At 44.0% G+C, this 27,653-nt stretch overlaps 1 protein-coding gene across 3 annotated transcripts in view; it reads right to left on the bottom strand.

Annotated features, from left to right (window-relative positions):
* LOC146857227 (uromodulin-like) overlaps positions 1–22,865 on the bottom strand; it is a 110,983-nt gene extending 88,118 nt beyond the window's left edge. The window contains exon 1 of one of the 3 annotated variants that reach the window (XM_085647716.1): positions 22,712–22,865. The gene's annotated coding sequence lies outside the window, so the exon portion shown is untranslated. Of the gene's footprint in view, positions 1–22,048; positions 22,188–22,711 lie in introns of those variants that run through there. The other 2 variants (XM_085647714.1, XM_085647715.1) reach the window with 2 other exon arrangements.
* Between the last annotated feature and the right edge of the window lie 4,788 nt (positions 22,866–27,653).

Below are 27,653 nucleotides of genomic sequence, written 5' to 3'. Positions count from 1 at the left end.
GGGTCGCTAGACGGTGCATGTTTTTGGGTTCAGGTTGATCGGCCCACTATTTAGCCATAACACGCACACAGCTGCAAATACCTGAGAGTCGAGCGCTTTTAATATTGTAGGCTGCATGCTTAACACACACATTCTGAAGAAGAGCTTTCCCAGGAGCAGTGCACACCTGATCCTGTGATGTGATTCAACTAAGCTGATCTTTACGGTATGGGGTTCCCCATTCAAGCCTAGAGACCTTTTATTAATATAATAATATTAGTTTACTAGCGAAAGGAAGGTGGCTGTATTCCACTGTCATTTGTAAGATGATCTCTCCTTTCATTTTTTATGTTATTGTAACAATGCTGATGGTTTTGATTTTAATAATTTGTCTGCTTATGTTAGCCAAAGTACTGCATCTTATGACATGAGGTTTATAAAATAAACTCTTTAAACTTTATCGTGTCTCTGTTCACTGTTGTGGACTGATATGAGAATAATAATGAACAGGTATTTCTGATTCCCACCATTCCTGAGAATACAATAAGTCGCTTGTTCTGGGTTGTCTATACATTGGGACCGCCGAGATAAATACGGATAACGAATGGGACACTGATGCTGGTCGGATAGGGGTTCTGGGTTCTGAGGTGAGTTTTTGGTACACAGCAATTCACTGAGGTCCTGGTTTCCTGCATAGTTCTGTGCATGAGCAGAATCCTTGCAACATGGCGCACCTAACGTTTGGTCTATTGATTTGAAACGCCTTAGCAGTGCTTGTATTAGTCCACGACTCCCTCACTCTTGTTTCCGGATAACGGGAGTGACGGATTTTAACCTACCTATTACTCACCTGATGGGTTCTTTCAAGCTTGATCATTAAAAAGGTTTCTTCAATTTCTGAACCCTTGTGCTACTGATTAAACTCGTTGTTGATCTTCTGTGTGTCCTTATGGCGGTCGAAATTGCTGCACAGAGCCGTACACCTCTGTGACGTCATTTGCCGGACGATGGGATGGCCGTTATTTTTGTAGTGAGTGCAAATGGAACCCATCCTTATGAGTTGTTTTACTCTTGGGTGACACTGCCAGCAGTGAATGCGGATGATAAAACGTTTCACTCGTATACTCACACGCGGGTCCCAGCCAATTATACGCCATATCGGACGCTAGAGATTCCCCTTTCAGCCTAGAAGCATAGCATTTGGTTTAATGGCGCCCTTCCCCATGCGGTTGCACCGGCAAGAATGGGCCCTTTGTCAATTTCAGGGGCCACATGGCCGGTGCTGGCCGCATTTATGCCTCACCCCCGCTATTTGCGGTGGATGAGCTGCGTGCGCTCCATACAACCCTTATTTCAGTATCTAGGGCTTTGATGCAATACGTTTCACACAACGTTCAGTTAGGTCCTGCTGTTGTGGGACTATCAGCTGGCCACCCGGCGGTTGTTATTAGTCCCGTCATAGTTAATTCGGTGATGGGCAAGCGCCCCCAAAATAAGGATGATTTTCCTTATTGGCTTGTTGAGAAATTTGACCAGCTGGAAGCAGTGTTTCCACACTCTACAGAGGTGGAGAAACACAGAATACTCACCATTAGTTTGCCGAAAGACATCATCCCTGATGTGTCAGATTGTGACAACTGGGGAAATATCTTTGCCGCAGTCTACTCAAAGTGCTTCGGCACTCCGTCTATGGCCATGCTGCCCTTTGTCATTAAACATGTTCAAGATCAGCACGGACCGGAGGCGGCTGTAGAGTTGGGAATGAGGCTTATCGGAGTATTTGACGTTGTTGCCCCCCTCGTCCTTGGTAATCTCAAGGGAGATGCGGTACAATTCCAAGTGGCAAATGGCTTAGTCCGCGTCGCTGAACTAGATAAGCCCAAAGAGTTACCTAAACTTATTGCGGAAGCCTATAAAACTATTGCCCGCATTAGTTTGGGAGTTAAACCGACTGTAATAATTCCTGACTTGATACAACAAACTAAGGTGAGTTCGTCTGGTAAAGACGATCGTCCGGCTTTTCCAAAGCGGAATTGGAGAGCAAAGAAACAGGGACAGCAGCAACAGAAACCGGGTTCTCGTCCTGCGTCTCCCGTACAGCAGACTAGCGAACGCACTTATGATTTGCGCGATCTTACTAGTATTAAGTCGACTGATAGATTTCAGGTTACTGAACAACGCTCTCCTCATTCTTCACAGGAAACATCGGCCTCAAAGTCCGGTGGCGGAGACTGTGGCAAAGGTCGGGGTGCACAACAAGGTCGTGAACAACCCCGTCAGGCTGACGGTAAAGGCAAGCAAGACGAGTTTGCACGTCAACGTCCCCCGTTTCAAAAGAAGAAAGTTGCTGCACTGACAGCGAGGTATGCCACAGATAGTGAGAACGCAGCTTCGGAACCTGACATGGGCCCTAACGCTGCTAGACAGCGCAGCGGAGGTTACAGTAGTGCGGCAAGCATCTCTGGAGGCAACAGCAACTGACACGGCCATTACTGTTGAAACTGCTGACACTAGAGTGGCTCCCCCTGACAGACTATATGACATAGTCCTCCTAATTGAAGGTGACATACAACGTACAATTCAAGGGATTTTTTGGGATAATCTGACCTCTTCTTATGACATTCTCCTAGCGGAGGCAGACTGGCCCCCGGCTTTCATTTTAGATGCTCCTAGAGGGGAGGAGGTAATCCTCCCGTCCTTTGCGCACACAGTGCCAAAGGACCACGCTAAAAAGTTTGAGGAGTGGGCTCTGGTGCTAGCACCGGCTTTATATCGTACTCAGGTGGGCTGGGATAAATTGTCCCCCAGGCATGAGATTCCATTGCGGTCTATGCCCCAGCCACAACCCCAATATCCCATGCATCACGAAGCCAGACCGCACGTCGCGGCAATCCTTGAACAATTGAAATATCAAGGTATTATTGAAACATGCGTGTCACCAATGAATAATCCTTTATTCACTGTGACGAAGCCTGATGGGTCGTACCGCCTAGTTTTGGATTACCGGCATTTAAACTCTCATTGCCGGACATGCAGGGTACAAAATACTCACAGTTCTGCTCTCGTCGATAGTCTCGTGCGAAAAAGGTTTAAAACCACACTTGACATTTTCAATGGCTTTTACAGCCATAGCCTGTCCTCTATTAGCAGTCAGTGGACAGCGTTTACTTCAGGCGGCAAACAAAAACAGTTTAAAAGACTATCCATGGGCTATAAAAACAGCCCTGGCGTCTTTGCCGCACGTGTAGTCTCTCTTTTAGAGAGCATAGATCCAGATGCGTACTCGTATGTCGATGATATCTATCTCACAGACGACGAGTTGTGGCCGCATCTGTGTCGCGTTGATCGCATTATTGTTATGTTCGCAGACTTCGGTTACAAATTCAATTTTGCGAAGTCTCACATTGCAGAGTATACAGTGTTGTTCTTGGGCTACGAGCTCAACAATGAAGGTCGAGGATTGGCTCCACACTTTCTGGAAAAGTGCGCATGCCTGCGTGCTCCTACAACACAGAAGAAATTACAGTCTTTGCTGGGCTTTCTGAATTTCGGTCGTACGTACATTCCTGATTATGCCCAGCATATCAAGCCGCTTTATGCCTTGGTACAACCTACTTTTTCCAAATCGTGCTGGTTGCCGGAGCATTCAGCTATTTTGCAATTACTGGAAGCTGATCTTCTTGCTTCAAAATACTTACTGACACGTGATAACCGCACTAACCTGGTAATAAGAATTGTGCCAGGCGCAGTGGGTTTCACGTACTTAACGTTCAATGAGGGCGATACTGTCCCCATTGCCTACAAATCACACCTGTACACTTCGGCTGAACTGTGTTTTTCCTCTGACGAGAAAGTTCTTACGGCAGTGCAGATGGCGATTCTCAAAGAACGAGCGCTGTCGCAAGGAAAACGCATGTTGGTTGTCACACCATATCCTGCCCTTGAGGCAGTGACCAAAGCGAGTGTACCAAATTCTAAAGATTTGCATCCTCAGTGGATACAATGGGCCACTTCCTTGACATCGCCCGATGTCACTTATATCTTTGATGCCTCATTACAGACTCAGGAGTACTTGCAGTATGAATTCGTTCATCCAGCTCCTCTGTCTTTGCGCCCGCTCGAAGATTACCATTGTGTCATTTACACTGACGGTTCTGCGCAACCGGCGACTGGATCGAAGCATGCCTATTCAGCAGCCTGCGCAATTGTAGTGGGTACTTTCGTAAATGGTGAATTCCAATCTGATGTCGTGCATACGCAGTCATTGGTGATTGTACCGCACAGTTGGCGGAGCTTCGTGCTCTGGTGCTTGCACTAGAGTTTGCTGATCCTCGGGTCACTACTCTTATAGTAAGTGACTCGTTTTATTGTGTTCAATCTTACAACGACAATCTATATTTTTGGTCTCAAAATGAATATCGTGATTCCTAAGGTAGCACAATTAAGCATAAAATGCTTTGGGCTCGAGTGGCAGAACTTAAAGAACATCTGCCTCTCGTGAATGTTATTCACACTCTCGGTCACCAACGAGTTGGTGTCCACGCTGTCGGCAACAGCTTAGCTGACGAGGCAGCAAAAACCGCAGTGGCGACATATCTAGTAGCAGCAGTTACAAGATCCAAAAGTAAGATTGATGATGACATTTGGCAGCTATTGCTGCTACAGAAACGGGAAGTAATTACCCGAGAGGTTTCCCTTCTCGTTACCATTATCACGTAAGTCCTGATAAAGTCCCATTAGTGAGAATTAACGATGTTGGTGACAGATTGATTCCCAACGCGGACTGCAGACTATTGTTGATAACAGCAGCTCACGAAGGTCTGGCCTCTGCCCACGCCGGCGTTGCAGCTACTGTTTCTCTGTTACAACAATGTTACTGGTGGTGCGGTTTATATAAAGCTCGCGCTTATGTTCTTGATTGTGACATTTGCTAGCAGATTAAACCTTCAACTGCTGCGCGCCCACCACAAACTCAGTTGTACTTATCTAATAAACACTAGGGTGTGTTTATCTAGATCACTGCGGTCCTTTCACTTCTGATACTGCGTACAAGTACATCTTGGTTGCAGTGGATTCGTGCACACGTTTTCTGTGGGTATGGCCACAAAGGAGTGCTGATGCCCGTACTGTCATCAGGGATTTGCGTGTCTTTGTGGGAAGTTTTGCGTGTGGTACCTTTCATTCTGATCAGGGCCCTGCGTTCGCCTCTAAGGCGTACAAAGAAGCCATGAGAAATTTGGGGGTCCAAGTCAAATTTTTGTCTCCCTACCGACCTGAGGGTAATAGTGTGGTGGAGCGAATGAACCGTCACTTAAAGCAATCTTTGACAGCTAGGGTTTTAGGCACTGGCCGGAACTGGCTAGCCCATCTGTATAACGTCCAACGTGCACTTAATAATCTCCCTAGAAGGTCTCTGGGTGGGCGGACCCCGTACATGATGCTCTTTGGCATACGAATGTTTGTCCCGGACCTTGATGGTCTAGACATGGCGGCGTCAGCCGCACCCTTTGACGTAGATGATCACTGTGCTGCATTGCAGACTCTACAAGAAGCCAGAGACAGTCTCGCGAAGGAGCACGTGCCTCCACATCTGATGCTGCGCTTCAGATTCCGGTAGTCGGCTGGCTACCTCGAGTTGGTGATCTGGTCCGTGAGAAGGTGGAGAACAATAAGGAGTTCTGCCCCTCTTATCGTGCACCGGTTCCAGTGCTTGGCGTGCAGGGTACACGAACAGTCATTTTACCTCCACTTCCTGGTCGCAAGGATAACAGGTACATCTCTATTGACAATGTCACGCTACAGCGACTCCAGCGGTTTCTTGCCCTGCGATGCTGAGAAACTCTGTTTTGGCTCCAGCTTCTACCACCTTGTCTGATGTTGCCATTGAGATGCATACAGTTACTGGTCCTTTGTTGCTACAACCGGCTGGTGGTCTACCTGAAGATACTGAGTATGCTTATCCTGCAGATGTACCATTGCCTGTATTACAATCCACCGCAGTTAACCAGTCACGCTTCTCCTTTGATACTAACTCAATGACTTTCAAAGCCCCATCAAAAGTTTCTATTTTTGCTGTCTGGTTTAAAAAACATTTTTTAATTCCCCCTTGGACTTACATTTGGCTGGTGCTCGTATGTACTTTTTATTCATGTCCATTGGATTTGTGGTGGTATTTTTTCGTCTTGTGAATGGACACTACCTAAAAGAAAGATCTACAATTAGACTAACTGATGGAACTTTGGCCCCCCACTCCTCATCACACATCATGAAAAGGGACCAGACTTTTGTGAATATTACTGCCTGGCCTGTGTTAGATGGGATTGCGTGGGATGCTGTTAAATTTCAAATTCGTGGTCCCACTGAAGTTATCAATGTACCAAATGTATTTCGTGTTTCTATGGGTGTTGTAGTTAAGCAAAGCATCCGCTCAGATGATTGGGATGTTCAAGCCATAGAAGCACTGTTTTCTGATTTGAGATATTATGCTGCGTTTGATGCTGAAGATTTGTATTTAGATACTGCTAATTATGATGAGCAATGTTGCTATCAACATTATGGCAATCATTTCCTTCATAAAGCCAATACGTTTAGAAATTTTGTAAATTACACACAATGGGAACATTGTCCAGTGCCAAGGCTGGGCAGCTCCACCACATTAGTGAACAAATTCACATATTTTTCTGATTTCAGTGTTTCAAATCCTGCCTCCTTTTATTTTAAAGTGGCAGCTGAGTCTGCCTCGAAAGTTAGGCTGACACACACGAAATTGTTATATTCCAAATCCTTTATGGATGATTTGGCAATCAGAGGTTATGATCTGTGGAAAGCTACAATTGATCTTAAATCAGTTTGGGGTGCTAAACCGTGGCAGGTACAAGGAACAGAAGCTTTGCATCGTGCCTGCCTCATCCCGAACCACATGTTGTTTTTGAATTCAACAAGTTTTCAGACCACCTGCTTTGGATTGGCTACTTCTAAAACATTTAATTCTCCCTCTACTCCGGATCTGAGTGCTTATCCTAATTGGGATAATCATACAGATCTGTCCCTTGATGCGTTGCAGTCGTATGTTTCTAACACATCCTTCAATATTTCCAAATTAAATCCGGAAGGATGGTTAATATGGCAAACGAGCTCAGATTCCTGACATCGTTTTCTGGATTTAAATCCGGGGTATACGCAGGTTCGTGTGGACCCCCGTTTTGAATCATCTCATACTGTAACTACCTACTCTGTAGGGAAGTTATGCCAATCTTGGCTGCAACATTCCACCTTGGCATCTGTTAAATTTCATTTATCCAAATTACATGACAAAATAGATTTGAATGATTTTGTTAAGGGTCCTGCAGGTGGCAGGTCCAAAAGATGGGTATATGCAGTTTATAATGAAGTTTGGAAGTTATCACAAATTGAAGCTGCTTCCAGATTATGAGCTATTGATCAAGCCAATATGGAAAAAGTATTGGCTGTTATAGATAATAGCATTAACACCCTTTCTTCCAGAATTTACACGTTAGATAATATCGTTTCATCTGTTGTTGACATTGTGCAGGATGACATGTCTGTTTTATATCATGGTCAAAATCAATTGCGTTCTATAATGCAATTTGCATGGACATTGCAAACGTTAAAGGCTTGGAAAGTCCCTTGGGACTACATGAATACTTCATCTTTGTTCCTTCCTTTTAATCTAACTGCAAAACAACAGTTCATGTCCATGAAAGATGCAACATACTCATTGCTGCACATTGAAAGTTAGAACCTTTGCCTTTCTCTGTGGCCGAATTGAACTCCGCTGTGTGGCTTATCCACGGGTTAATTACATTACCATTTCCCCTGTTTAAGTTCAGTTCTTGCATGAAACATTATGCGCTAGGCAGATATGAACAACTAGGTACTGCCTTCCTGCATGAAGTTTGGTCACTCCCATTCACATACAGGTGCGTGAGAGACGGTAAAGAGGTCTACTTAAAAGGTGAAGAGTGCACTTCCACTCCGGATCACTCTGTAGTATGTCGGCACATTCAATTGCATGGTGCATGCAATGTGCACGCTCCTAATTTAGCTTGCATCCTGAAAGGGATTCCAGTGCCAGCTATTACACCATCATTCAAGCTGCTGGCTAACGGTAGTTATTTGCTCTTAAATAATGAAGCTTTCTGTGGGATGTTAGTGGGAATTCCCTACATAGTGACTGTATCACAGAGAGTAGTCTGCTGTAACAACGTCCTTTTCCCACCCCCGCATGGGCGGCTGGATGTATCCATCTGGCCTTCCATTCCAACCTTGAAAGCAGAGTTCAACAAGATGAGCAGAATAAGGGCTCTATTGTCTCAAAAAGAAGTCGCGCTGACTTCTTCCCGGGAAACATTTGTCCTTCACGTAGCAAACACGCGCACCGAGGTGCAAGCGCTTTTGAATACTGATCTCCCACTTCATTTTGGTGCCCTGATTCAGACTATCTTTAATGCCTCGTCAACAAGTGGCCTGGCACATTTTTTCAAAATTGTGGGCTCCGGCCTCGTGACCTCCTTCCAAACTATTTTTGGTGTGATCCCGGCATTTTTTCAATCTATTTTTTCCAGCGTCTTTGGAGGTCTCCCGTTGATTCTCGCGCTCGTGGCTGGGGTGCTGTTGTTGGTCTGCTTACTACACAATGGCTGCACAGTTTGTGTCACACGAGAGCCTGTCCCGGCTGCTCCATCTTCGTAACCGGATGCTTGAATACTATGGAACACTACCACTGGCAATCTTCAGCTTAGCCTATGGATTGTTCTTCCGGTTTTCCTACTTTACAACCTGTCTTTCATTGCCTAGAATGTCCGTTCCAATGGGCTCTGGATTTGTGCTTGTCAAACTCGGTGTCTCCTGCCCCGGATTATGATCGACTAATGAGTCCCTTAGTGGCTCATGAGTTGGACTGTTCTGGTGTCAGGATTATGGCCTGTGGAGCGGCACATGGAGTCCTAGGGAATAGGGACATCGGTACAGCTGCAGATGACTTCCTGGCAAGAAGTTATCTTGAAGAACATGCCAGTTGTCCTCTGATGGTATTAGAGGTTCCAGTTGTCGAAGAACATGTGTGTTCATTCCCCTTACTGAACTGGATGGCAGACAATTTTGTAGGACGTTCCAATGATTTCCTCTTGGAAGCTGTTGCTATTTACTGTGCTTATACGTTGATGGATTAACTTGGATGTCGTCCAACATTCCTTTGCACAAACTTTTAATTTTTTTATTCGACATCCATTCATAATTTTTTTCCCCATTTTATGTTTTTTTTTTCCTCTTCGAACCTTCACTGCCTTTATATGGATTTCCAATTTGTGCTCTTAGTTCCGTTCTGTCGAACTTGAACTCTGCGTTCCTTAATTGTACCCCTATTAGTTAGTGGTCCGGTCAAGGGGGGGGTGTAGTGAGGGCTGCACTTTATATACGTACATTGCTAAGTTAGCATAACCGCGTTAGATGTTAGAAAGCCATCTTGCCACTTTTGCTGCTTTTGCACACGACACTGCAGTTACATGTTATTATTTTGAAAAATGCTTGCTCGCCTTTTCTTCACATGAGAACTGTCTGTTGTTCACATCCCTAGCCGTGAGCTGCGACCTTGGTCTGAACATTGTGTAAAGAAACAGTCTGGGTCGCTAGACAGTGCATGTTTTTGGGTTCAGGTTGATCGGCCCACTATTTAGCCATAACACGCACACAGCTGCAAATACCCGAGAGTTGAGCACTTTTAATATTGCAGGCTGCATGCTTAACACACACATTCTGAAGAAGAGCTTTCCCAGGAGCAGTGCACACGTGATCCTGTGATGTGATTCAACTAAACTGATCTTTACGGTATGGGGTTCCCCATTCAAGCCTAGAGACCTTTTATTAATATAATAATATTAGTTTACTAGCGAAAGGAAGGTGGCTGTATTCCACTGTCATATGTAAGATGATCTCTCCTTTCATTTTTTATGGTATTGTAACAATGCTGATGGTTTTGATTTTAATCATTTGTCTGCTTATGTTAGCCAAAGTACTGCATCTTAGGACACGAGGTTTATAAAATAAACTCTTTAAACTTTATCGTGTCTCTGTTTACTCTTGTTGTGGACTGATATGAGAATAATAATGAACAGGTATTTCTGATTCCCACCATTCCTGAGAATACACTAAGTTGCTTGTTCTGGGTTGTCTATACATTGGGACCGCCGAGATAAATACGGATAACGAATGGGACACTGATGCTGGTCGGATAGGGGTTCTGGGTTCTGAGGTGAGTTTTTGGTACACCGCAATTCACTGTAGATCCTGGTTTCCTGCGCATAGTTCTGTGCATGAGCGGAATCCCTGCAACACCCTACTGTTATAATTATTGGAGTGGGAATAGTAATTTTTACCCCTACGCTATCCAACAATTTCCCTACTGTTGCACTAACTGGAGTGGGAATAGTCATTTTTATCCCTCCGCTATACAACACTTTCCCTACTGTTGCACTGTTTGGAGTGGGAATAGTAAATTGTATCCCGCCACTATCCAACACTTTCCCTACTGTTGCTCTCACTGGAGTGGGAATACAAATTTTTACCCCTCCGCTATCCAACACTTTCCCTACTATTGCACTCACTGGAATTGGAATAGTAATTTTTACCCCTCTGCTATCCAACACCTTCCCTACTGTTGCACTGACTGGAGTGGGAAATTTAAGTTTGAATAGTTTAATGTTTTAATTTATAATAGAATGTTTGTTTTATTAGATTTTATGTTATTGGTACATATATATATTCACTTTAAAAACCATAGGTTTCACACATGTTATAGTTAGGTGGATATTTCACTCGTAAAAAAACAATGAAATTCCCCCGTTATAGTTAGTTCAGATAACTATAACTCGCGCGCCCGCAATCCACTGCACATGACGTCACATATTACATCACTCATGACATGGTCAGTGGCATCACTCATGACATCACTGATGACATCATCCTTGTGATAGAGTGGCGGTCGCGCGAGTTATAGTTATCTGAACTAACTATAACGGGGGTATTTCATTGTTTTTTTACGAGTGAAATATCCACCTAACTATAACATGTGTGAAACCTATGGTTTTTTAAGTGAATTTGCAAGGTTTTTTAAATGCTAATTCCTAACTATAACGTGTGTGAAACCTATGGTTTTTTCAGTGAATTTATACGGTTTTTTAAATGCTAATTTATTTATGTATTATTATTTTTTTTATATATTTATTTTACAATAAACTACGTATTAAAAATTATTATTATTTTTTTTTTGGTTTTCACCCTGCGATTTTTTTTTTTTTTTAAATATTTTTTTGGGGGGGTTTTTCAGGGTGCGCGCACTGTGTGCGCACCCCCGCTATTTTTAAAAAATAGCGGGACCCCCTGACAAAGGCTAGGGGGTCAGGAACTCTCTACCCTGCCCCCTTTTCACGTTCGCCACCTTCCTTTTTCACTCTCGCACTGAAAACAAACAAAATGGCGGCCGACACTTCCTGATTTCGACCGATTCGAACGTTGACGAACATGTAACCACCAATCAGAATTACGCTCGCGCACGTTAGGGTGCTCGCACGGTGCTCGCACGGTGCGCGCACCCTGCGCGCGTATAGATATATATATGCTTTTAAATGCTATTTTCTCCGGAAATACTGAACAGATTTACACCAGACCTGCAAAAGGCACTTCCTTGACCTTATGGCTACCTCTCTGCCAAATTTCAAGTAATTCTGTTCAGCCGTTCGGGCTGTAGCTGCGACTAAAGGTCCTATGGAAAAATGCATGGGGAAAACGCGTTTTGGGACCCCCCTTTTTTCTCGGCCCCCGCTTGACGAATCACCCCGAGACTTTCAGGGTAGGAGCTGAACGGAGCGCCCCATTAGTTTTGAAAATTTCGCGAGGATTCGTCAACCGGCGCCAAAGTTATTCAAAATAGAATTTTGAGATTTTCTATGGAAACACGGTCCTAACTATAACTATCTACTGGCGACCGCCAGTAGATAATATATATATATATACATACATATATATATATATGGGTCCTGGTCGAAACTCACGTTGTGTTGAAAAAATGTAAACACTTACCTGACTATTTAAGTCGTTACTTGCACGTAGCGTGTTGTGTGATCAAGGCCGCAGTCCGGCAGCCAAAACGCGTCATTTGGACCATGTTATGTTGGATCAAATTGGAGTGTGTGCCCGTGTGTTTCTCCAGTGTGGCTGAACCTTGGGATTTTGCTTGCAACATTTCGGGAGAGGATGGCTGTCTCTTCTCCACAGACCCCCTCATCACTTTTCATCCTTTGGGCAACGGTGACTACTTTCACCCGTATCTAAGTGGAGTCTCCGGTAGGAGAAAGGACTAGTTACTGCCCCCTGCCAGCTAAGAAATTTTCATTGACAGCCACCGCGGCGGAAGTGTATTACAAGTCGGAGGACGCGTTTGTCATCTTTTCACCTGGTGGTGACTACACACGATTCGGTACAAGTGGCAGGTTCGAAGAGGTGTATGTTTGTTGCATTGATAGCAAGCACTCGCTATCGCTATCTGTAACTCGACATTGCTGACATTTATTTAACATGTCCAACGAAGCGCTACGTGAGCGAGAGGCAGCTGCATAAGCGCTATTTGGAAATTTGCCGGCTGTTCACAATCAAATGAGGGCTACTGGTCAGTGCCAGGGCTCTTGCAACAATGACTACAAATCTTTATTGAAATTGCTTGAAAAACTCATGCAAACAGAACTCACAAAGTGGTGGGAGGGTAAATCTTTGCAAAAATACTGGGATGTGGGTCGTGTCCCATGCCGACTGAGAATCATGCTGGCCCCCAGTTTTGAAAATCTTAACCCCCAAATGCTCAAAGAATGGGCAGAGAGTAATCTTGACGCCTCTATGAAGCGGATTGTGATCCTAATTAAATATGCTGAAATCAACTGCACTACAACCATGAAGGAGATTGAACGCATCAACAGTGAGCTCGATAAAATGGATCAGAAAGATTTGATTTCCAAAGGACGTGATGATATTGCAACAAGACTAAATAAATATGAAGAAACAATTAAGACACGCGAAGCATTCAAATTTGCCCGGGACAAGGTCGATTACGAATCTGGTCAGATTTTCACTTTCGCAAGGAGGTATGACTCGGTAAATAAAAAAAGAATCAACAAACCTAATTTGACTACACAGGGAGTCGCAGCATCCATGCAGGAATCGACCTCGACATCTGACCTTAGTTCAGCATTAGAAAGTGGTACTGATTCGGAAGTTGGTACAGGAAGAATTGGACGCGGTGAGACAGCAGTGTGCAATTTCACTCTTGCCGAGGAATTGGATTTTTTTAAGATTAGACCGGCTACAAACCCTGCGTCCTCGGTTGCCGAAGAAACAAGGCACCGACGAAACTGTAAGAGTTGTGAAAGAAGGAAATGCAGGAAACTCAAAGTTGAACAACAAAAAGAAAAACAATTGGAGACGCAAATGAACACTGACTCCAAAATCATAATCAATCTCACTGATCTAACCCTGACTAAAGCTGAGATCCAACACCTCTCTCTGGGTTTGACATATTGCCCGGATAGCAGCTTTAATTATAGCAGGATACTTATCAACATGTTCATGTTCATCCGAAAGTAAAAATTGATTAAGTTCTTAAAATTTAAACACACGAGCATGGCAACTTCTGTACCCTCTTCCTCATCGACACAATCAGGCAGTAATCTTCAGGTGTCCGATATCCCTACCATCCATACCTTACTTTAGCTACAATCTGTGTCTCAGTCCTCCTCCACACAGCAAATCCTACGGGAAAAAGGCATCAACTTTTCCAAAGCCATTTCTAGTCCTTTCAAACCCCAGTCCACATTCACACCTATGATGCCCAGAGATGCCATTGATACCTTCAACGATGTCATTGTTGAGGAGTTAAAGTCACTACATCAAAGAAGCATACGGAAACGGCTTAGGTATTACAATCGCAACAAGCAGTATGCAGACTTAATAAAAAAAACTACAGAAGAATAACAAGGTGGTAATCAACAAATCTGACAAAGGGGGCAACGTTGTGCTCTGGCCCAGATCTCTGTATGTTAAAGAGGCACAAAAACATCTCAGTGATAACACCTTCTACAGGATACCCAGTCTCAAGGAAGTTGATACAAAAAGCAAAGAGTTAAAAAAGAAACTTAACAATTACAGATCAGAAGGCCTCCTCACTAAAGATGAATGCCAATTTCTATGCAATGATTTGCCAGTGCTTCCGGTGTTATACTTTCTTCCCAAGGTACATAAGGGGACTTCCCCGGTCCCAGGACGTCCGACCATCTCAGCTCGCAAGAGCCTCTGTGAGAACATGTCTAAATATGTGGATTATTTTTTGCAGGAATTCGTCACCCAATTACCTTCGTATCTGAAAGACACTAGTGAATTTTTGCTTAAGATCAAAGATATCCCTTGGTCTGAGGATTATATTCTGCTGTCCATGGACATTACTTCTTTGTACACCGGTATTCGGCACTATGATGGTCTATTTGCTTGTCAGCAATTCCTCAAAAATAGACCTATACACTTTTACAAACACAACGAGTTGATTGTATTCATGATTGAGTAGTGTCTCAATAATAATTTTTTCATGTTTGATAAATTGATTTATAAACAGCTGAGAGGTGTCGCTATGGGAGCCTGCTTCTCCCAGAGTTATGCATGCCTTCATGTGCGCTGGTGGGAGGAGCAGGTTCTTAGGGTGGCACACTCTGCTGCCTGGAATAGACACATTGTGCCTTGGCTATGCTATATTGATGATGTGTTTGTGATATGGAATGGTACCATTGACAGTGCACTGTTGTTTATTTCTGCTCTCAATTCCAATGACCTTAACCTTGAATTCAATGCTAATATCAGTGCAACTTCTGTTGAATTTCTTGATGTCAGTATCTATATTGCTAATGGTACACTACATTCCAAGCTACATAGGAAACCAACTGCTGGCAACTCCACATTGCATGCCTCAAGTTTCCACACCAGACATCTAATTGCCAGCATCCCATATGGTGAAATGCTTCGGCTACGTAGGATTTGCAGCTCTGACAGGGACACCGCACAGTGCCAAAATGATGCCCACCACAGATTTAGAGCACGAGGTTACTCTGACCACACTATTGCCACGGCGACAACTAAAGCTAACTTAATACCCAGGGAAGGGCTCTTGACTGGTAGACCAGACGCTGATTTGAGTGATACTGAGACCCTTTCGATTCCAACAAAGATGGGGTGGTCAATACTCGTCTCATTATCACTTTAATAAGGAAGAGCGGGCTATGAGATCTATTAGAACATTGGAATGTCGGAAGCCCCATTGAAAACAATGGAGTGCTCTGGGCTTATAATGGCTGGTATAAGCCCGGAGCACCAACATTCCAATGTGTCTTTGTTCACAGCTCTGGCTGTGAACAAAGACTTCAGGGAGCCGGAGGGAATTTCAATCCCCTCGCGCTCCCTGAAGGCTTTGTTTTGTTAGAACATTCTGCCCTCTAGTGGCAGAATGTTCTAATAGCCTTATAGTCCGTCGTAGCAGGGCTATACCGGCATTTAAAATCCCTCTGCTTTGTTAAAGTCCCTCGCCTTCGGCACAGGCCTTTAACGCTGCAGCGGGCCTTTAACGCTGCAGCGGGCCTTTAACGCTGCAGCGGGCCTTTAGCAGCCGGATTAGCCCGCTACGGCGGGCTATAAGGCTATATTATTAACAAACAATGGCCGATCATTCTGTCTGACCCAGTCTTAGGGACCCTAGTAGCTAAGGGCCCAACCATCACATACCGATGCGCTTTCTCTATGTATGATGCGTTGATCAAGAGCAGCCCAGAAGTCATCACTAAATCCAATTGGCTCACTGGCATCAAGGGGTTCTTTAAATGCAGTAGCTGCACAGCTTGTAAGTTTGGTATCAACATGACACAAGCCAGCGCTACATTTCGCACTGAACCTTTCACCATCAAGAGCAGATACACTTGTAGAACTGGATTTGCAGTCAACTTACTACAGTGCAGTTGTGGTCTCAGATATGTTGGCAGCATCAAACTTCAAGTTCATTTGCGTATTTTACAGCATTTACGTGCCATTGTCAACAATGACCCCGCATACCCAGTAGCAAGGCACTTTAGGGAGCTGCATAACAATAATTTAGACCATCTGAAATATTTTGTTATTGACAATGTATCCCCACTCAGACGTGGTGGTAATCATGAAAAAAAGCTTAGGCAACTGGAAACACGCTACTTCTTGGAGCTTAATACTAAATCACCAGCAGGTCTCAACATTAGTGAGAACTTACACAACTACCTATAAATTCCCGTAATATGTCTGTCGCTCTTGGTCTAGCGTTCAACTTAGTATCAGGTCTCACTTACATTTATTAAGGGGTCTGTGTTAACGCTTTATTCTTACCTTTTGCATTACTACTCGCATGTAGATTTCATATTCTTGTATGCAGAGTGACGTCAATTGGGTGTCTCCCAGCCCTGGGTGTACTATTTTGTCTATTTGTATTGCATTTAAGCAGCGATAAGGTATATGTCTCTGGTTCATATAAGCAGTCTCTTTCATGTTTTCTCAAGTTCGATCCCTTTTGTTGCTGTATTATCCTAGTAATTTTCATACTTTATAATTGTGCATTACATGTTCCGGCTGGAACTTTATGGCTTTGTGACGTCCACATAGGCAATATATATTTTACCATTTTGTTTTTAGTTCTCCACACTAGACCGCACCTTGTGTTAGTTTTTACATTTTAACCATGTTTGTCACTATTTAGCACTTTTGCCTTGCGTATCTTTCCACTACCCTTTTTACAAGTAATTCGACCATAGCCCGTTCTGATATTGATGTCACACATTTGTGCATTCGATACTTCGTTATCTCCGTTTGCCTTATCATGCCTAGTCCCCTATTCATATGCCCAACTCTGCTGAAAGAGAGTTTGCATTGTTTCATTTAGCATGCAACCCAAAAGCTTTGTACAACTCTTATTTTTACTGTGTACTATTAGCCGCTGTCTTATGCCGAGTATTCTTTGCGGCCACTTGGGAGACGATTAGGATACACTAGGCTAGCTTTCATTCCTTTCACTGTTCATTTTTCCAGTGTCGGATTTGTCTTATACTCTTAACATGATTTATATCTTTTTTGTGGTGTGAATCAGAATGTAAACAATTTTATTTATATTGTTACAATACATTCGCCATAGGTTGTGTTGGGTAGATCTCACTTAACTAGTCTGTCTACAATGTCCTTTAACAAGGCTGTGTGTCAGTAATGAGGCATCAACATGTGACTCTTTGAGACCTGGTTGAAACTCACGTTGTGTTGAAAAATTTTTAAAAATGTAAAAATGGTAGAAACACATACCGGACTATTTAAGTCGTTATTTGCACGTAGCGCATTGTGGGATCGAGGCCGCAGTCCAGCGGCCGAAACGCGTCATTTGGACCTTGTTATGTTGGATCAAACAACTTACTGATCAAATTGGAGTCTGTGCCTGTGTGTATCTCCAGTGTGGCTGAACCTTGGGATTTTGCTTGCGATATATATATATATATATATATATATATATATATGTATATATATATTTGTACATTTTTATATAATTTTAAAATTATAAATAAATTAAAATGAATAGTTTTTTAATTGTTTTAAAGTAAATATATATTAATTATTAGGTATGTGTTTAACTTTTTTTAATTAAGTTCATTTGTTATATTTGTTCAAATTTATAATAAATCTTTCTTTTTTTTTAAATTCATTTTGGTATTTAACATATTTAATATTTTTTTATATATATATATATATTCACTTAAAAAACCATAGGTTTCACACATGTTATAGTTAGCTGTACATTTCACTCATAAAAAACCAATGAAATTCCACGTTATAGTTAGATCAGGTAACTATAACTTGCGCGCCCACAATAAACTGCTGATGACGTCACATAGTACATCAGTCATGACATGGTCAGTGACATCACTCATGACATCAATGATGACATCTGAAATTACACATTGTGGATTGCGGTCGCGCAAGTTATAGTTACCTGATCTAACTATAACGTGGAATTTCATTGGTTTTTTACGAGTGAAATGTACAGCTAACTATAACATGTGTGAAACCTATGGTTTTTTAAGTGAATTTGCAAGGTTTTGTAAATGATAATTCCTAACTATAACGTGTGTGAAACCTATGGTTTTTTCAGTGAATTTTTTTTTCTGGTTTTTCACTATGCGCACACCCTGCGCTCACGGTGCGTGCCGTACGCGCCTTGCCTTTTTTTACACAGCAACATTTGTTTTTTTCTCCCTTGTGGGTCCTTTAATTTATTTAATGAATGTGATTGTAACTTCTTTATTTTTTTTTTATTTTTTTTTGCCGTGCGCGTACGGTAAGCTTACCGTACGCGTACCCCGCGAATTTTTTTTAAAATTTTTTAATTTATTTTTCGTACTTTTGGGTCCTTCATGGACCCCCTGACAAACACTAGGGGGTCTGCAACTCTCTTCGTTGCCCCCGTTTCACGTTCCCCACCTTTGTTTCTCAGTGCGAGAGACAGAAAATGGCGGCCGACACTTCCTGATTTCGACCAATTCGAATGTTTACAGTCATGTAACCACCAATCAGAATTGAGCTCGCGCACGGCACCGTACGCGTACGGTAAGCTTACGGTAAGCGCACGGAGCGCGCTTACAGATATATATATTGATTTAAATGCTATTTTCTCAGGACCTACTGAACAGATTTACACCAGACCTACAAAGGGCACATCCTTGACCTGAGGACTACCTCTCTGCCAAATTTCAAGTAATTCTGTTCAGCCGTTCGGGCTGTAGCTGTGTCTAAAGGTCCTATGGAAAAATGCATGGGGAAAACCTTTTTTCTCAGCCCCCGCTTGACGAATCCCCCCCGAGACTTTCAGGGTAGGAGCGGAGCGTAGCGCCCCATTAGTTTTGAAAATTTCGCGAGGATTCGTTGACCGGCGCCAAAGTTATTCCAAATAGAATGTTGCGGATTTCCTATGGAAACACGGTCCTAACTATAACTATCTACTGGCGACCGCCAGTAGATAATATATATATATATATATATATATATATATATATATATATATATATAAAAATCTAAATTTTGTACAACTATATTTTTTACATCAATATTTTTTTCTCAATATTTTTGTACTTACCTGTTTGAGTCTTGGGAGTTGATATTTTTGCATTCTATATTTTTAATCGATATTTTTTACTTCTATATTTTTTACATTGATATTTTGTCAGTGAACTGACTGATTTACATACTTGTATGATTCATTGTCTCTGTTTAATGTGTGCGTGATGTAAAGTACTGTGACGCCCTACACTGATATGAGTAGCGCTATATAACAAAAGAAATGCATATGAGAGAGTGAGGCTATGGAGAGATGAAGGGCACTGTTGGAGGGTGGGAGTAATGGTATCTGTAGAGAAAGAGATCATTGGTTGGGCGGCAAAAAAGACTTCGCACGAGCGCTAAAGCCGGCCCTGTCATGGCCTTTCTGTTTTTATTTAATTAGCTGTCAGGGCATTAGGGCAATGGTGCAACATATTTTAAAGTGCGTGCTAATTATATTTACTGCTATATTCAATGTTTTAAGTTTGAAGGTCATTTTACTAATGTGTTTTACGGGAATAATAAAAGTGGAGCTGGATGGTGGCTGATATGGGGCTGGGGCCCAAGGTCAGCTGTGAGATAAGGTGCACAGGAGAGGGATCGTAGAAAAGTGGATAACCGGGCCTGGAAGTACACGTATTGAAGCCTGGCCTGTTGGAATGTGAGGGTTTGCTCTTACTTTCAACTAACTCTCCACATGCTCTGTATACACACAGAATCGATCCCTTGTATCATGGTGACTGTTTGCAAGTAGATATGAAGTAATATAGGGCTTGTAGGCTACCACAAGCAGCGACAAATTGGGCCCACAGTGGCCCACCCAAATGCACCCTTGGCCCACCCAAATAAAAATTCCTGGAGCCGCCACATGTTATATTGGGAGCCTGCATCGACCCCAGGCATTTCCCTAGGAGAGCAGTTGTAGCGCATCCCTTCAGATGGGGAACATGGAGTGAAGAGGGCAGGAAGGATGAAAGGGTTTATTGGAGAAACAGCGGGAAGGCAGCATTACCTGGCATGACGGGTGTTGCTGCAACGCTCATGGTCCACCCTGTTGTTACTATAGCAGGTAACCCCACCTGTTCTCCTGCACAGAAGAACATCCCAATGTGTGGAAGAATGGTGACTACGGCTACAAGCGTATGTTGGTTAGTTAATGTGCAAATCGCGTTTTACATTGTTGTACAGCAAAACCTCTCGATGTTTCCGTGTTGTTTGCATGTCTGAAACAGCCATGTATTCTTGGGGCTGTGAAGAGCGGTGTGCTCTTTCTGAGAGCGGGGTCCAGCCTACCTTCCGGTGTCTGTGCATAAAGACAGGCGGTTCCGCTATCTACAGATAGGTGCTGCTTCCAGGAATATTTACCAGGGCCTGTGTCTAACGTGGAAAGTCCCAACCTGTAAATTCCATTAAACTCTTTCCTTTGTTTTGATTGTATCCCGCCTTTGCAGTAAAGTGAGATTACACGTATGGACTGAATAAAATGGCCAACTACATACATACAATACAACCATAGCTGCTAAGTATCTTAGGTCCACGCGTGACTAGTAAGTCTAGTCCTGGTGGTTTTTCTTAGAGATCTGTGACTTGTAGTCCTTATTCTATACTGGGTTCAGTAAAACTACAAGTCCCAGAATTCTAAGAGAAAGCTAAAGTTGGCCTACCTAGTCATATACGGACATGGGAAACTAGCCAGCTATATATAACACAGATAGGGGTGACACCCTTCACAAGAGAAAACCAATATGGTAAAGAACAGCACAGGAGGGATAGTCATGGAGCCCTTTGGTTTTTCACTAACAAGGTTTGACCCCTGTGATTCAGTCAGCCATTATTGTTGTGCCATTCGATTCATAGTCTCAAACATTCATTTTAAACTCCTAATAGCAACGAGGTGTAAATTCAACATATTTAAAATTATCAAAAGTAACTATTAATTTGGGTATTGGGGTGGAGAGTCTCGAAGGACCCCAGATTAGCCCTACTACATGTGTCTGTTGACCTGCATTGTAACAGATGCCAAACTGCACTGCCCTGGACGCGGCTAGTAACTGCTAAGAGATAAGTAACCAAGGAATGGAATAGTGTTGTGGGGGGAGAGGGGGAGGGGGGGGGGAGTTAAGGGGGCACGCAGGAGGGGGGACCAGCACTACATGTGTTGATTGTAACAGGGGTCCTGTCCAGTGGTGATTATCAGATAATGATGTTAGAAAGTTGAACGCCATGCACTTCACTGCTGTGACCATTGATATGTCTGGAACACAAACAATAAAATGCGCTATTAAAAAAAGTAACTATTAATGTATGCCTTTTTCGTCTGTAATGAATAAGATGTTTGTGACAGGAGCCATGTATTATCAGAAGGGCCACTGAAATTATGCGATTCTGCAGCTGCAGCGTTTTTTTCATGACTATGGGTTTGCATACTTAATCCACCATCTGCTGCATAAATTACAAATTACAACCAAAACAATTTCGCGTCTAGCTCAAATAGAACAAAAGTTACTTAAAGACGGTTCTGCAGGGGATCCGGTGCTGTGGCAGACCTTCTACATATGTTAGCAAGTCGCCGTTTAGTTGCTGACTCCTGAATGTAGGTAGTATACTGAAGCTCAGGAGTTGAAACATCTGCCCAGACAGTATTCATGTGTGTTAACATGACAAAATAGTAATTAGCAAACTAATTACTGCCGCAGAAGTGCATCGTTTGTATTTTCTTTTGAAATACATTAACCAACCCTGCCGCACAGCTGGACATATTTCCAGTTTCTTGAACCATGGTGGGATGCTCCGATGTAACTAGCGGCCTTGGGATAGTTTCAATCCAAGTTTAAACTGTTACTAAGAGCCCAGTCTCTCTTACAAGGACCTGGAGCCGTGCTTGCTGTCGTGGGTGACTATCTGGAAATGTTTAGAATGGAGGCGAAGTTTTCTTGGTAGAAGATAAGCAAGGTAGGAAGTCCCTCTCAAAAAGTGTTCTCTCTGCAGCACCCAAAACAAACCAGTTGTGTCGCCGAGTTCCTGGTGCAGCTACCCACAAATGCCCCCATCCAGGGGGTTCTTTCATGTCAGCATGCACTGCTTCCTGCGCAGGAGGGAGGGCTGTTCTTGGTTCACGTGTCAGCCAGTGGTTACTGGGCAGTATGCTAAGGGGACAGTGTTGTTTACCAGTACTGCTGTAAAAGGGCAGCGACTGAGCGCCTGCACTTCATTGATTCGCGAGAGGGAGCACCTGCACTTCTTTGAAGGGGTTTAATACTTTCAGTGGGAGAGTGCCGGCACTTCTCAGACCTCACACCTCCATTTTGGATTAGGCCACTGGGTACGCACGGGTTGTACAAGATGAGGTGGCGTCGTTATAGAGTTGACAGTAGTATAGTTTGAAAAACAGCATGAAACCCACCATGGGAGTTGGAGCCGAAAGGGGTTATCTGGGTTTGACCAAAATGTAACACCCATTGTAGTTTTTCAGAAACGTTCTTAATTGTACAGTGGATGCAGCTAAAAGTAACAAATAGTGCATTGTACTCACTCAGCACAGGAAGGACGCTGCGAAGATCTGCTCTCTCTCCTGTGTGCCTGTCTCTGGCCCCTCGGTCTGCCTTTTCATGGTATGTATCTGACTGTAAGACACGACGTCGAATCCACCCTGGAGCGTAAGGGCTGGATCAGGTATTTCTGGTCGGCCCTGGGGATTGTGGGTGGTAGGAATTCATAGAGCGCGCCTGGGGGCAGAAGTGAATAGGTCAAGATTGTCCAATGCCTATCCACCAGATCACGCGCCACGAGGAGTCCAGGGGCGGGGCTTGTGACACCTTCAGGTGCTCCGTCACAGCTGACAACGGGCTCTCTCTCCCTGACAGTCGACCCCCTCAGAGGTGTTTACGTTCTTTCAAACTAGATCACGCGTAAGAAGGAGAGAGAGCGGAACAGGGTTTGTGAGATTGCTTCAGGCGCAGGGGTGGGTCTCCCATCACAGCAGGCAGCACCCTGACTGGTCTCTCCCTCTCTGGAAGTTAGGCCAACTTAGAGGCCCAAATAGACCTGGTTCGCTTCTAGCTTTGGGGGACACGGTTCTCCCTTTGTCAAATGTTAAATGATTGAAAAATGTCTAAACCCAAGCTTCTTTCAGATTATTGCTGGGCCAAACAGCCCCTCAGACCCTCACTCTAGGGGTGCGGGTTGACACCTCAGAAGTCAAGGACACCATAATCTCAGCCTTTGTAGGGATGGGCGTTCTCAACCTATCGGTGATACAGCACGTTGCCACCCACTACTGCGACCAAGCAGAGCTGCCAATGGCCTGACTCAGCAGCACGGAGTGGGTGGGCTTTGCACCCAAGTGTAAGTGACAGCAGCAGCACCGCACTCACCTGTGCTGGCAGTGAGCTGAGGGAGGGGGCACACTAGAACCTGCTTGCTGCCTAATCAATAGCATGCATTCAACTGCCCTCACTCATTTCTGTATGAACATCAAGTAATTGTCAGTTTCACATTTCCTGCCATGTAACTAGCGCTGTTGCCACTAGGAAGGACAGTGTGCCAGAACCACTCAAGGAAGTCAAGGGCATTCCCAAGCCTCGGTAACAGCTGGATAAACGTCCATTTTAGGTCAGGTTATGTGGAGCTCTAACTTCTGGAAGATGTGTTGTTACCAACATGTAACACATATACATGGAGTGGGCTTTGGCTATGCCTCAGAAACCTAGTCTCTCTTACTTCATTCTATTATCTGTTTGGATATGTCCTTTCGTCTTCCATTGCAATGCACGAGGGACTGTTTTACACCTTCCACGTGCACTAAATCATGACTCATTCAATACTTTATTTAATGCAACCTACACACAAATCAAGGGTTTTCAAATTATTTTTAGAGTCTCGCTATTATTTTTTATGCTTTTGTCAGTGCTCGAATATGAGCCTAACCTTATGATGGCGCCTCTGTTCTTTCAAATGGAGATGTCCTGACCTCACGATGGCCGCCCCGAAGTCTTGATGCCGCATGAGTTCTGGTGGTCCATTTCTTTCCAGTGCACGCGGCTGCTGTCACCCTGTCACTAGGCCTCTTCTGCTGCTTATCTAGCTTTTTACTGCATCAAGCAGCTCAGTGGCTCTGGCTTGTAACAGAAAGTGCTAGCCAGACCTGCTGGGTTTTCCAGTACTTGATTTGAATCCATCTGTACCAATTTCTTTACATAAGCCAGCACTGATAATAAAAGAAATACGATTTGAAATAAAGAGAGTAGGCATACATGGGCTGGATTCATAGCAAGAAAAGGATTCATAGCAATAAAAATAAATATAAAAACTTAACACAGACATGGCTCAGAGAGGTGGACATCTGTGGCGATTCGCAGGTTATGAGTCTGAATCCCAGCGAAAGAAACTTGGTGTTCCATTTTTCAGAGGTCAGTATACGTAGTACCATTACATAGGGTGATGGTAACACCTGGTATTTAAAGTTCTTAGAAGCGGTAGAAGTGCCGTATCAAGTGCTAGGAAAAAACACATCAAATTATTAGTCCTTGCATGATAACAAGCAATGTCTTGGGTTTGTGTCTGGGGTACGTGTGAAGCCAGAAGAGATGAAAGCTGCTCCTGTCAGATCCTTCTCCTAAGCATACAAAGCAGCAACTGTGCCCTGCAAGACCGACTGCGACAAACGACAGAAAGAGAGCTCCAGTCATAGGGTAATCAAGAGGTTGTGATCTGACAGAAACAATGCGAGGGCTTTGAAAGGGTGAATACAGATGAGCATCTCATTAGAACATATATCTTTAGTGGTGATTTGTTTAGTTTCGTCGTGCTGCATAACTATCCATAACACAAGAGACATTAGATGAAAACAACAAGCGCTGGCAAAGCCAATAAGTCTTGCCTATACAAGAGCTATTGGCTTTGACAATGTGTTTTAGCCATGTTGCACACCAGTGTGACTGCTGTTCAGCATGGCTAAAGGTTAGCGGTGTGGGGTAGACTGGAGTGGGGAAGATTGGGGTACATTGGTGTGGGGTAGAGTGGAATGGGGTAGATTGGGTAAGGATGGAGTGGGGTAGAGTGGAGTGGGATAGACTGGGATAGTTTGTAGTGGGGTAGACTGTAATGGGGTTGACTGGAGTGGGGTAAATTGTAATGGAGTAGAGTGGGTTAGATTGTTGTAGGGTAGAGTTGAGCAGGTTGAAAAGAAGTTGAGTCAGGTAGTTTGGTAGATTGCAGTGGAGTGGTGTAGATTGGACTGGAATAGATTGGAGGAGAGTGGAGTGGTGCAGATTGAAGTGAAGTGTGATAGATTGGGGTGGAGTTGAGCAGGTTGAAGAGAAGTAGAGTCAGGAAGTCATGTAAATTGGAGTGGAGTGGTGTAGAGTGGAGTGGGATAGATTGGAGGAGAGGGGAAGTGGTGCAAATTGAAGTGAAGTGTGGTAGATTGGGGTGGAGTAGGTTGGGTTGGTGTAGATTAGAGTGGGGTGGATTGGGTTAGATTGGAGTGGGATAGATTGGAATGGAGTAGGGTAGATTGGAGTAGAGTGAGGTTGATTTGAGCGGAGTGGGGTAGATTAAATTGGAGTGCAGTTGATAGGGGTAAAGTGGGGTGGGGTTGATTGGGTTAGACGGAGTGGAATGGGGTAGATTAGAGTAGAAGGATGTGGGGTAGATGGTGCTGGAGTGGGGAAGATTGGAATGAAGTGATGTAGATTGTGGTAGAGTGTAGTGAGGTAGATTGGGGTAAACTGGAGTGGGGTAGATTGGAGTGCGGTGGGGTAGATTGGAATAGGGTATAGTGGGGTGGGGTAGATTGGATTGGGGTAGAGTGGCGTAGATTGGGGGGTAGGTTGGGGTAGAGTGTGGTAGATTGGTGTGGGGTAGAGTGGAGTGGGGTAGCATGGATAGAGTGGAGTATGGTAGATTAGAGTGGAGTGAGGTAGATTGGAGTGGGGTGGGGTAGAATGTGACAGAGTGTAGTGTGTTAGATTGGGGTAGAATGGAATGTGTGGATGGAGTGGGGTGGGGTAGACTGGAGTGAGGTAGATTGGAGTGGATTGGAGTGGGGTCGATTGGGTTAGATTGGAGTGGAGCGGTGTAGATTGGAGAGGAGTGGGTTGGAGTGGGGTAGATTAGGGTAAAGTGCAGTGGAGTAGATTGGAGTGGAGTAGATTGTGGTAGTTTGGAGTGGACTTGAGTGTGGCAGATTGGAGTAGTTTAGATTGGGGCAGAATGGTGTAGAGTGAATTAGGTTGAATTGGAGTGGAGTGGGATAGATTGGAGTGAATTGGAGACTGTAGTAGAGTGGGTAGACTGGAGTGGGGTAGATTGGGGTGGGGTCGGGTAGACTGGGTTAGATTGTGTTGGAGTGGGGTGGATTGGGGCAGATTGAAGAGGAGTGGATGGAATAGATTGTGGTGAAGTTGGGTAGATTGGAGTGCAGTGTGGTTATAGGAGTTGGGTAGATTGGATTGGAGAGGAGTTGGGTAGATTGAGGTAGACTGGAGTGAAATAGATTGGAGTGGAGTGGGGTAGATTGGAGTGGGGGTATATTGGAGTGGAGTGGATTAGACTGAAGTGGAGTGTGGTAGGTTGGAGTGGGGTGGGGTAGATTCGACTGGGGTAAAGTGGGGTTGGGTAGATTGGAGTGAGGTGGAGACGTGTATATTGGAGTGGGGTAGATTTTAATGGAGTGAGGTAGATTAGGGTGGAATGGGGTGGGGTAGGTGGAGTGGTGTGAGGTGGGGTTAATAGCATTAGATTGAGTGGAGTGGGCTAGATTGGAGTGGGATAGATCAGAGCAGAGTGGGGTAGATTGAATTGGGGCAGATTGGAATGGAGTGAGATAGAGAGGTGAAGTGTGCTAGATTGGGTTGAGTGCAGTGAGTTAGATTGGGGTAGAATGGAGTGTGGTAGATTGGAGTGGAGTAGACTGGAGTGGGGTAGATTGAAGTGTGGTGGGGTAGATTGGTGTGGGGTGGATTGGGGTGGCTTAGCATAGATTCGGTTAGATTGGAGTGAAGTGGGATAGATGGGAGTTGGGTAAAGTGGAGAGTAGATTTGGTAGATTGGAGTGGGGTAGATTCAGATAGATTGGAGTTGAGTGGGGTAGACTGGAGTGGGGTAGATTGTGTTAGATTGGAGTGGTTTAGACTGGGGTAGATGGAAGTAGAGTGGATCGGGGTCGATTAGAGTGGAGTGGGATAGAGTCAGGCCTCAACAAATCTACTTGCTCACTCCTTATGGTGAGTCAGAGTTTATCAGGACGAGCTATATTTAGGGCGGCCCCTTCTTTAAACTGACAAAGAACAGGTGTTATGTTCACTCACAATGTGAGGAAGCATCTTGTGGCATTTATTCTGTGTTCAGAGACAGAGGTCAAAAGTCAGTTTACATCTACAATTACTTTTCTTTCAGGTTACATCTACAATTACTTTTCATTCTCTGACTTAAGTTTAAGGATTTTGTAAAGTGAACTGTGTGACAAACTTGCT

The sequence above is a fragment of the Triturus cristatus genome, chromosome 3_2, assembly GCF_964204655.1.
Source record: "Triturus cristatus chromosome 3_2, aTriCri1.1, whole genome shotgun sequence".
Lineage (NCBI taxonomy): Eukaryota > Metazoa > Chordata > Amphibia > Caudata > Salamandridae > Triturus > Triturus cristatus.
This window is presented reverse-complemented; position numbering and strand designations above follow the sequence as displayed.